An 11,259-nucleotide genomic window follows, 5' to 3' on the forward strand; every position below is an offset into this window, starting at 1 on the left:
CCGGTGCGTATCGTTACTATGTGTACGGTCATTTCACACGATACAAGGGAAAATACCTATAGTCGGCAGAACCATTCTGTAAAACTTGTAAAAATGGCACCTAAAGCTGACAGATGAAAATTCTGAATTCACACCACTTTAAAATATTTAGTATTTTCTTAATAAGCCATTGAATGCAACTAAACCAAATGGAATTCTCGGTATCTCGGTGCTTTAATGCAAACATATTGCTCCTTTGAGTTTGAACACATCCATGGAGATAGTCCACAAGAAGTGATAAAATAAAAGTTGAAAGTTGTGTGGCATAGCTTTGTGAGTAACTATGAAATGTGTATTTAATCAAAATTGCGAGACTTCTAACCCAAAAGTCATCCCATTTGCTGGAATTGAATTTTGAGGTGTGCCAATCGGCCTCCACTGCAGCGTTCTTTTCTATTCATTTTGCAATTGGCACGGGGCAATGCTTTAAGTTTGCATTTAAAAGCATGATGTCGGGTCAAAGGGCATGCGGCAAACACACACACATACATACACATATGTATGTGTGTGAGCAACTAAGTGTTCTCTGTGGGCGAATATACGTGGGCAAGTACTTTTCCAAAGTCAAACACGCACACATTCACTCACAAACGGTCTACCGTAAGAAGGGGCGTGGAGAGATGGAGGGAGAGAGGAAGACAGTGAGAGAGAGAGAGAGTGAGAGAGAGAGGGAGAGAGAAGGGGAGGGAGGCAGTGAAGCAGGCTATTAAGCATCCATTTAGGATACTAATTTGTGTATCATTACAAATTGTATCTGTGCACACACGCACACAGGCAAACCGTTGGCCACAGCCACTGCAGAGCCACCATCCCATCCCATCCAAGCTCCAAGCTCCATCGCCCACATGGAGCCCAGTGCCATGCCATGAGCCCCACACAAACAGCCATAAGCCCGCCGTTCCCACAATCCCCCCCTCCCCCTCCACCGCTCGCATTCGCCGCAGGCAAACTTGCCTTGGCTCTGCTCGCATGTTACTCATACGCAGCGTTGGCCACAAAGAACATATCACTGAAGCCGGGGATTGCAATGGCAAACGGGGCTTGGCGGGTTGCATGGTGGTGATCATCATAACATCAATTAGGGCTGCTCCATCTATCTATGCCATTTCATTTCATTGCATTTCATTCAGCCCGCAAAGCTCGGGCAGAAAGCCAAGGAAAGGCGCCACACAAAAACAAAAACTCTAGCCAGTCCTTTCGTCCTTATTTTCGTTTTTCGTTTTTCTATTTATTGATGTTTTTGCCCTGGGACGACATCTTTCAATTTTTGCGAAAGCCGGTAAAAGAGCTCTGCTCCGAAAACCGATTGCTGCTGTTGTTTTCACCGATGATGGCTAACACACACACACACACACACGCACACGTACTTTGCTTGGAGTCCTTAGCCAGGACCTTTTTTCTGTGCGCGCACACAGACATATGGGTTCTCAAAAAATCGAAAAAGGAGAAAGCAGAAGGGAAGGGAAAAAAAAAATGGACCACCTAGCCATCACTTTGCGAGCAAGTAAGAAAAATGTATCTCATTGATGTGGCTTTTTAACTTTTCATTATTTACCGCTAAAAGCATCTTTTAAAAATTTTCAAATAGCTGCCGCAACAGAAAAAGCGCCCCAAACAACAACAACAAACAGCGGGGCGAGCATTGGGGAAAAGGGAAAAGTTCAAGGAACAGCCAAAGCGAAGAACAGGACTAAAAAATGCGAAAGACAAAAAACATAAAAAAAAAAAGTAGGGAAAATAAAATGAGAATTAAGGCTGGATCCCATGGTTGCGACTATCAGATACCCACTGTATGCGCAAAGCATATTTATTGATATTTATTGCACTTGATAACAAATTTGATCGATAACTGATTACAAATTCGCTTATCAATCGTTTACAAGTTTTATGTAAAATATTTAATAGGTATAAATATTAATATATTCGATTTTTTATTTAATATATGCAAATTAAGTTTTATTTAGTTGAATACTGAACTGAATACGACTCGTGAACTGAACTGAAATTGCACTCGCTATATAATGATAATCTTTAGTTCTTCAGTCAGCTAGAGCATATATACCCGTTCTCACGACGTTTGCAGGGTATGAAAAGGAAAGCAAAATGAAAATGGTTGGATGCTCGGAAAGTGCTCGTGCAGCCCACCCCCACAAACCGCCAACCCTCCAACTCGCACTGCCTGCTCCTTTGCTCCTTTGCTCCTTTGCTCCCACGCACCCCAATCTCCTCAAGCGGCTGACGCCATTTTGCCAGGACTTTGATATCACCCCCATTCGCCTGTTTCGTCGTCCTTCAACTCATTTAGCCGATGCTGCTGTCATTCTTTTTTTTTCGCTCCTTCCTTGCGGCTGCACCACGCCCACTACTTGGAGCACTAGCCCCCGCCACGCCCCCACCACGCCCCTAGGCAACCAACCCAAAGCTGAACATTTCTTTTGTGTTGTCTCCGTGCGCCGTTAAGCATTTCGAAAAGCCCCACATTCCCGTCCCCTCGCCTTTACAAGCGCCAGTGACTCCCGTTTTTATTTTCGACATTTTCACTTTGATTGCAGAACGCATTTTTACTCCTTGTCGCGCTTAAACGCGCTTAATTTAGCCTATTAGTTTCCCGAATGCTTTCAAACACAAGTAAATGCTCACAGGAGTGGGAAAGTTCAATTATGCCCCACAAGGCGGCATTCGAGCGAACCGAAGGATGCCAAATGCCGCCCAGAGGTGTCCATATGCCCCACGCATCGCTCCTACACTGCGCGAAATGCAGTTAAACAGCATCATGAAATGCATGCAATGAAACTAACTATCTATTGGTTTTTATACATCTATAATCTTGCCATATCCGCCTGTCCGTCTGTTTGGAAGAACTTTTGGAAGTTCAAAAGTTGAGATTCTATTCTATACGAGACTCATAAATAAATCCATGGATCTAATAAATAAATAGCAATAAAGCCCGAAATGCAGTGACAGTCTTGTCAATTCACCAGCATCGAAAGAATAGCTATATGTTTCATAGATCTTTGAATAAATTTGCCTCATTGAAGTGTATAAAATTAAGCCACACCAAATTTATAGGCCCGGTAAAAATATTTTAAAATTATTAAAAAAATACAGCAAATAGGGAGATTCAAACCCATATTTGAAAAAAAAATGCAAATAGCTAAAGAGAATGATAGGGAAATTGCTAAATATTTTTTTTGTATAAATAACTTTTAACTTTTGTACAATACGAATATTTAGGCATTTCTCAAATCAAAGATTTGCAAGCCAAACGTGCAATGAACTACATAGTTACGAAAGACACTAAAAGTGTGTATCTCTCTCATTCGTTTAGCGAGAGGGTATTATGTATTCATATTTGTAATATCATGATACATATTCTCCTTTCGCTCTACGAGTAATGGATATATCGTCAACAGTGAAATATAATAATAAAATAATGATAAAAAAATACAGGGTATACGTTTGAACAAACCAATTCGAATATTCTTTGTGATTTTGCGCTAAACATCTGCTTTTAACATCAGAATATACTTCACTTTACCGTCGTCGACTTTTCGTGGTTGGTGGTTGAACTTCGATTTTAAGTATTTAAATAAAATGAAATCTGTTCATTCTCCGACACAAGAAGTTCACGCAAAGGAGCTGCAGCTGCGAACATCAAATGCGTGAATCCCAGGTCCAGGTAAGCTCAATTGTCACCGGTCATGTCCTCCAAGCGAGCAAAGAAGTAGTATTTGTGTTTCCAAGAGCAAATATAACTTCATTGGAAGCTAAGTGGATTTGCCCAAATCAGCTTGGTATTTATTTTTTATTTTTTCGAGTGTGTTCGATTGGTTTTCATTTGACCCGATTAGGTGTGTAAGTGATTTGAAAAACTTCTTTCGTGATAAAGAACTTCCTGTTTTACCATCAAAAATAAAAAAAAAAAAATAGGTATTAAAACGTCTATCTGCTTTCTGCATGTCTCTAAGCTGACTAAAAGGTATCTGATAGTCGAGGATCTCATGCTTTTCTTTTACAGTTCGTGTTTCAATACAAATATTAAATATTTGTGTCTACATTATTATTTAGATTGCAGTTCTTCGATAAGTCAAAAAAAAAGTATAAAAGCGGCGAGTTTAAGAGTTAATTATTCAAATGAAACATTTAAGGCATTCAAATCTTTCGATTTAATTGGCATCATTTTAAGAAATTCAATTTCACTTTGCATTTTCACGTATTAGAGAAATATCAAAATCCCCATTTGGCCTTTGTACATGTGCAAAATGGCGGGGATTGGATTGGATGCATGGGTGGGTTTTGGCTTGGTTGCTCCGCCTCCGTTGCGACTCTCCACACATTTCCCAGTCATACCATACCAATTTCGAGATACATCAAAAACTACATACAACAACAACAACAACAAGAACATGTTTATCATGTAGTCGCAACAGAAATCAAGTGAATGTCCCTTGATGCTGAAGATATACTCAAAACTCATCGCAAAAATGAAAAGTAAAAATAAAGAAAAAAAAAAATAAAAAATAAAATAAGGATACACATATAGAGCGCGAAGTGCGGGGGGGTGGGGAGAGGTGGGATGGGCATGGGCAAGTCGCCGGATGGAAGAAGGTGGAAATGGAAAAAATGTCGCCCTGCTGTTTCCGGAAAAGTGCTCGGGGCGCACATATGTCAACTTTTTGTGCCTGCTGCCTTTGCCTTTGCCTTTGCCTTTGCCTTTGCAATTCCGCATTCGCATCCGCATCCGCATCCGCACTCGCGTCCGCATCTCGATCCGCATCGTGCTGTGCTCGCTGTGCCCTTGCATCCCGCTCGCACACGCACACTTTGTGACAAGTTTAGCGAGAACTTTTTTGACGGCACGCAGGACTCGGGCGGTAAAAGGACGAGAAAGGACGAAGAAGGCGGGGGGGTGGGGGGGGGACTATGCGGCGCACTTGAAGAGCGGCACAACTTGAAATTGGAAACTTTTGAATGTCCCTCTTATCAAAATCGTATAATTTGAATGTAATTTGCAACTGAAAAGGGGCGATAGCATGCGGCCTCTTCGCATTTCCGGCTCATGATGTCCCGTTCCCCGTTCCATCGTCATCCTTATCCTCATCCTCATCCACATCCACCAGCGCCTTCGTCCTTGGTCCTTGCTCCTTCGAAAAGGCTGACCATGCGTGAACGCAGGCGAGAACGGACGAATAGCTGATGGATGGACGGATGGATGGACGGATGGATGGATGGATGGTCGCCAGTTTGCAGCACTGCGGTGAAGTCAATGAGACGACAGGTTGCTAAATCTTTAATGGCCACCGGGTGCGGAGACAAAAGCTTTTAAGAGCCTGATAAGCAATTTAAAGGGTCTATTTATTGCGATAACTTGAGTCCTTTAACAGCGCTTGTTAACCGTCCGATATGCTCACAATATTCAATTAATTACAATTTTTGGCGAAGCTTTGAAGCAGAATCAATGGCAAATTTTGTGTGTAAGCTAGAAACTTGCCCATTAGATTCAATTAATTGTTGCCGAATATCAATAAATATGAGCCAATATTCATATATTATATATTATATATATATATTATATTTATTTACATGCACATTCAACATTAATTGTTATACCAATCAATTGTTATTCAGCAAAAGATGTTTCATAGCTATCTTATCATATTTTCTAAGCATCAACAGCTGAACTTTAAATCATCAATCTAAAATCTAAAAGAGATGGCATTCTATTTATACTATTTATGTATTCAAGCACACATGATTACTTAATTCGCTTTACTTGATTACTTGATTTTACTTGATTTTTTTGAGCAGTCCAATCCAGTCCATTTCAATCCATTTGAAGTCCATTGGCGATCCATTTGAATGGTCGGATATGAAGGCACATCCTGACTGAACAATGGCCAGAGATAAAGGTGCGTATAAGACGCTTTGAGTGTGAAAAGTGAAAAGTGAAAAGCCTGACCCGGACAAAGCAGTGCATCCGCATTGGCATCCGCATACGGCTCATCATCATTATCATCATCCGTATCCGCTTAGCAGTGCCGGCGACCGCAATCCAACTAGCAGGATTAGCCAAGCCTTTTACCCCACCCCAAGTCTTACGAAACCATCGAAACCAACCAACACACAACCCATTCCATTCCATACCAATCCAAACCTCATCCCCTGCGATTGCTCACCCCTCGAACAATTTGCCAACGCACCAGCACCAGCAAACAAATAGCGATGATGACAACAATTTAAAATCCATCAAGAGCACAAAAAGGCCTCATTAAGTCAAGAGGGTGACGACGTCGATGGGATGGGCGTGGAACCCACACCCACACCCCCCATCCACATTCACAACCATACCCACACCCAAAACCGAACCCGAATCCGAATCCGCATCCGCATGTGAATCTGAATCTGAATCCGAATGCGAACCACTTCGCCATCGCCTCGTTGTGGCAGAATGGCAAAATGTAAGCATAAGACACAATAGTAATTATTGCCTAAATAATTTCAAATGAAACTCAGCACACGGGCAGTTGAACCTCACCCTCATCCTCATCCGCATCCTGGTCCTCCTGCGTCCTCGTCTCGATGGGGTGGCAACTTGGCCAAAAGGGGGTGGCGGCACTCCCGGTGGTCCTGCACAAGTGCACTACACGTCCGATTTCAATTGAGATGTTTCCATCCACATCTCTACAATTCGCCTGTCAACACAGCCGACCTTCAGTTGCGCTGATCGAGATATAGATAGATAGATAGATATCTATATAGATAGATATAGATATTTCCTTATAAGATCAACATTACACATGAGCATTTGGAGATTGCGACTGCAAGTATATGTATCAACAGTGAATTACACTTGTTCTCAAAGGAAATAGTAGTATTGTGGTTTTACACTCAGAAAAATTGGGAACAGTGGCATCAATCATTCGGATGAGAAGAAAACGATCTAATTCGGGAAGATAGAAGTGAAGGGATGGCTCAAAAAATGAGAGAGAAAGCTGAATTATGATTCAATCTTTGCTAGATTTTAAGATCGTAATGCTCATATCGAGATCGTTGAGAACTAGCTTTTCTCTGAGTGTAAGCCCTTCCAAAGGGTATACTATACATAAAGTATAAAAAGTAAAGTATAAAGTATACAGGAAAGCGATCTTTGTCCGTCCGTATAGCTTTGTCCGCATGTTTGTCCGTTTCTATTCTGCCTATTTTTAAAGTTTTTTATATTTATATTATATTAATTAGAAACCTTATTCTTGATTTAACCCTTAAATAATATTTCATTACTCAGCGACCAATGCAAATTGTGGTTAAAGAGAATGGGAAAATGAACATAGCTTCTTTTAAAAGCAATCATGTTAAATTAAAACTTTTACCATTCACTATTTTCCATATTTTCCACTAAAAACAAAGTAACACTTAATTGTAGGAAATAACTATTATTACTATTTGTACACTTATTGTCTGTAAGTAGTGCAAAGTTTCACATTCTAAGCTAGGATTAATGTAGACAGCCAAGTTGGCGTAGTTTTCCGGATGCATGAGTGCATAACCAGAAACAAAAAATCCGAGAATTCAAAGGGCATTTGCAATTGGAGAAGTCAAATCCTCAAATAGGCACTCCGCACTTCGTCCTAATCCAAGTGCGCATATGCTCGATTTGGCGATGAGGCGCCGACGCATTCGTACGATAGGAGGGATGGAGATGCACAGGAGATGCGCGATGTGACCAGGACCAGGACCTTGCCGGATGAAGTCATCCTCTCAAGTGACTGCGATAGCCAACACCTCGGGGTGTCGCTCTAAAGCGCACATTTGTCGCACCGAAGGGGAAGGAGCTGCGACTTGGGAGCAACCAGGATAAGCGAGGACGGCCTGATGGACAACTGCGTGAATCAGGGCCAGCGGATGAAATCTCCAGTGCCTCGCCTGCTCACTCTGTGGTGGTGGTTGCTTCACTCCACTCACTGCTTCACTTTGTCCGATTCCACCCGCCGCCAATGCCATTGCCATTGCCATTGCCATTGCCTATCGAATCCATTCCCATTTGAATCCCTCCTCCCTGAGATTTTCGCCTTCGTTCCCATTGCCGATTCCGATTCCGCCTGCACTTGCCCTAATGTGTCGATGTCAATGTGCTGGTAATTCGAGTAGGCAAGGACTCGTCCTGGGATGTGCCTCTCGGAGCGTCGGATGGCAAGCAATTGTGAAATTGTAACAACCATTCTAGCCAGGCGAGTCGATTCGAACGGCAGGAACAACAAAGAGTCACTGCGATAACAGCCAAATGAAGATCAAATGAATTGTGGAATTATGCCACAAAAATTCGAAATCAATTTGCACATGTGTTCCACTCCCTGCCCACCCTCCTGTCAGCTCCTCCTGCCCACTTCCACGGGCAAAAGCCAGTTGCATGTCCATTCCCCTTTTCTTTGTCGGCGGAACTCCTGCGAGTGGCAAATTAAGTCAGTTTGGTTGGGTTAATTGTATACTTTGCACTTGAAGAAACGATGTTTTTTTTAGCTGTATTTAAATTTAAAATTCCATTTTTGCAGCATACTTTTGAACAGTTTTTGGAACATAAACAGTAGTTATGGTTACAAATCTACTAAGCAAGTTTTCAATTTAATTTGTACTAATTATCAAGTGTGAATTTGCTTGAATACATTCCAAAACGGTGTGATTTGAAATAGTTTTCACACATTCTACACTTAATCTACCTATAGATTTGGATATCTCTTAAAATTATAGCTCAATTATTAGCTGTGACTTTAGAAATTCCCGTATAAAGTTATAACGTACTTAAGTACACATATTAATGCTCACCATTTCGCAATCGCTGCAAAGAGGGAATCCAACTGGCGACTCCATCCGATGAGTGCTGCCACTTGCTGGCGAAATGCTTGTTGTGCTGGCATTGTTTGGACACCGAGAAGGAGCTAGGCTCGCCCCGGAAACCGGGCAGCCGTTTTTCGGAGCTGCGAGGCAGGTGTGGTGTGTCGACCTGGTCCTTTGGGCGTTCGCCTCCTTGCTGTGGGTGTGGTTGCGTGCGTAGACGTCAGCGCAATGCCTTTGTTTGGCGGCATGCGGATGACATTCACGTCCGTATCCGCACACACATCCGCATCCATATATCCGCAACCCCCGACCATCGCCAGCGGCCTTGCCCCCGGCCATTGGCCCTCCAGGACGAACAGGACGAGCAGGACATCACCCAATTTGCTGCGACACGTGCCTCCACTTGGCCAACAGCAAACAAACAGCAACAGGAGCAGTCAAGGAGTCAAAAGAAGTCAAAAACCGTGTCACGTGTGCGGCTGTGTTCGCTAATTTCGTCACCTCCTCTTTTTTCCTGAAGCTTCCTAATTTCGCACGGAATTTTCGGCACTAACCACCTCATGCACTTGGTCCAACCAGAAATCCGCCCCACCAAGCTCACACAAAAAGTATAAAAAAAAAAGAGTGCCACGCCCACAACATGCGAATAAAGTTCGCCAATTTTCATTGGGATTGTTCGGGATTGTGGAAAGTGTCTGTCTGATTTTCCGGGTTCACGTGTATATGGGTCATGCTTTGAGTGGCAAAATCTATTAAACTTATTCAATGCAATCATTTCATTTGTTTTCGATCCCCCCCCCCCCCCCTTCCCTTTAAAAAGCACTCGACCAAGTTAACCGGATAAGTCAGATTATTTGAAGATACCGTGGGGATCCAAGAAGGTACATACTTCATTTTGAGTGGTAAACATACAAATACTTTCATTGGGCTTTTTTTCTTAAGAAAATGGAATCGAATTAAAGATGGCCTTCAAATTTTATAATTTAGTGGTTTCATTAAATGGAAATCTACTCTTTGAAATGGGTGTTGCTTCTATATTTAAGCCAAAACTAGTTAATATTCAAAGAAATACATCTAATCGAACTAGGAAACTATTTAGTATCAACTGAGACTTGAGCTGATTGAAAGCTATCGCATTTTAGAGTCCAAAATTAGAGCATATTGTATATTGTATTGCCTAATTAACGGATACCTTGATTTTGGTAGGGGGAGGGGGAGGGGCGTTGGTCTTTTGGGGGGCGGGATTCCTTCTAAGTGGGTCGCTTGTAGTGCGGCCCATTGTCCAAGGACACGTGTCATGTGGAAGCTGGAGATGGAGCTGGTGGATTGCTAGAGTGGCGGATGGAAGAAGGACGAACGGATGAACGGATGGGCGATGTGTCGAGCCAGGCACATCCGTCCTGCTGAATGGCCTTGTAATTGAATAAGCTCAAGCCTCGTCCTGCCCATTATATTATACATTCTATATGTATTATACGAATGATATTTTTGAATGATTTCAGAATATCTAGAATCTTGGTATTCGTGCAAAAAGTTTCCAGGACATTGAGCTGTGTGACAACAAACTTGTCGGCACTGGAGTACTAAATATATTGCACATGTTCATGCATGTTCAACATATTTAGCACTCAAGTACCGAAAAATGAACAACGAAACGAAAAATAACACGAACATCATGCTGCCCATTATATTATACACTTATTATTATTGTTTTTTTAGAATATCTAGAATAGGAGAAGTCTTGGTATTATGGCAAAAAGTTTCCAGGACATTGACAACCTATATATGTATGTACTTGTCGGCACTGGAGTACTAAATATATTGCACATGTTCATGCATGTTCAACATATTTAGCACTCAAGTACCGAAAAATGAACAACTAAAAGCGGAGAATACGAAAGTGCGGACCACCAAGTTATCCAATTGGCAATATTGAATTTTTGATTTTAAACACTTCCTACATCCTGTATGTGTTTTGCATCCGGTACAGATGTGGGAGTCGTTTGCACTCAGAGATTTCACAGAATTCGAGGATCGACGGATGCACTGGAATGTCTGCAACGGCGGTGGTGGGCATCGCCATGCAGTGCCGCGGCATTGGTGAGGCCATCTCCAATGGATTAGTTCTCAACATTGGATTAGTTATCATCAATGCCGGTGCACTGCACCTAACAACATCGCGCCGGGGAATCCCAACACAACGAATCAACAAACAAGGTATGCTTTAGATAACTCGAATATCACATCTTCAGTGTTCGAAATCTGATGAGATATTCACGTTGTCTAAATCATGTTTTGTACGAAACTACAACTAAGATTTCATATAGCAACAAAAAACTGCAATACATACAACTATAAACTTAAAGTGCGCGAGTGCCTTCCCTATCAGAT

General features: G+C 42.1%; 10 non-coding genes across 10 annotated transcripts; all 10 read left to right on the forward strand.

Moving 5' to 3' along the window:
- The first annotated feature begins 3,199 nt into the window (after nucleotides 1–3,199).
- On the forward strand, nucleotides 3,200–3,290 carry mir-972 (mir-972 stem loop). Its single transcript, NR_047836.1, has one exon. It is a non-coding gene; the product is annotated as a mir-972 precursor RNA (primary transcript).
- Nucleotides 3,291–3,365: 75 nt separating this feature from the next.
- mir-9369 (mir-9369 stem loop) lies at nucleotides 3,366–3,427 on the forward strand. The gene has a single exon (NR_144672.1). It is a non-coding gene; the product is annotated as a mir-9369 precursor RNA (primary transcript).
- A 148-nt stretch (nucleotides 3,428–3,575) lies between these two features.
- On the forward strand, nucleotides 3,576–3,676 carry mir-973 (mir-973 stem loop). The gene has a single exon (NR_047838.1). It is a non-coding gene; the product is annotated as a mir-973 precursor RNA (primary transcript).
- Nucleotides 3,677–3,725: 49 nt separating this feature from the next.
- mir-974 (mir-974 stem loop) lies at nucleotides 3,726–3,826 on the forward strand. The gene has a single exon (NR_047840.1). It is a non-coding gene; the product is annotated as a mir-974 precursor RNA (primary transcript).
- A 5,229-nt stretch (nucleotides 3,827–9,055) lies between these two features.
- mir-2499 (mir-2499 stem loop) lies at nucleotides 9,056–9,151 on the forward strand. The gene has a single exon (NR_047842.1). It is a non-coding gene; the product is annotated as a mir-2499 precursor RNA (primary transcript).
- A 1,266-nt stretch (nucleotides 9,152–10,417) lies between these two features.
- mir-4966-1 (mir-4966-1 stem loop) lies at nucleotides 10,418–10,544 on the forward strand. Its single transcript, NR_047845.1, has one exon. It is a non-coding gene; the product is annotated as a mir-4966-1 precursor RNA (primary transcript).
- Nucleotides 10,545–10,654: 110 nt separating this feature from the next.
- Nucleotides 10,655–10,741, forward strand: mir-4966-2 (mir-4966-2 stem loop). Its single transcript, NR_156796.1, has one exon. It is a non-coding gene; the product is annotated as a mir-4966-2 precursor RNA (primary transcript).
- Nucleotides 10,742–10,800: 59 nt separating this feature from the next.
- Nucleotides 10,801–10,891, forward strand: mir-975 (mir-975 stem loop). Its single transcript, NR_047848.1, has one exon. It is a non-coding gene; the product is annotated as a mir-975 precursor RNA (primary transcript).
- Nucleotides 10,892–10,942: 51 nt separating this feature from the next.
- Nucleotides 10,943–11,039, forward strand: mir-976 (mir-976 stem loop). Its single transcript, NR_047850.1, has one exon. It is a non-coding gene; the product is annotated as a mir-976 precursor RNA (primary transcript).
- Nucleotides 11,040–11,069: 30 nt separating this feature from the next.
- Nucleotides 11,070–11,168, forward strand: mir-977 (mir-977 stem loop). Its single transcript, NR_047852.1, has one exon. It is a non-coding gene; the product is annotated as a mir-977 precursor RNA (primary transcript).
- Nucleotides 11,169–11,259: the final 91 nt, after the last annotated feature.

Source organism: Drosophila melanogaster, chromosome X (genome assembly GCF_000001215.4).
Source record: "Drosophila melanogaster chromosome X".
NCBI lineage: Eukaryota > Metazoa > Arthropoda > Insecta > Diptera > Drosophilidae > Drosophila > Drosophila melanogaster.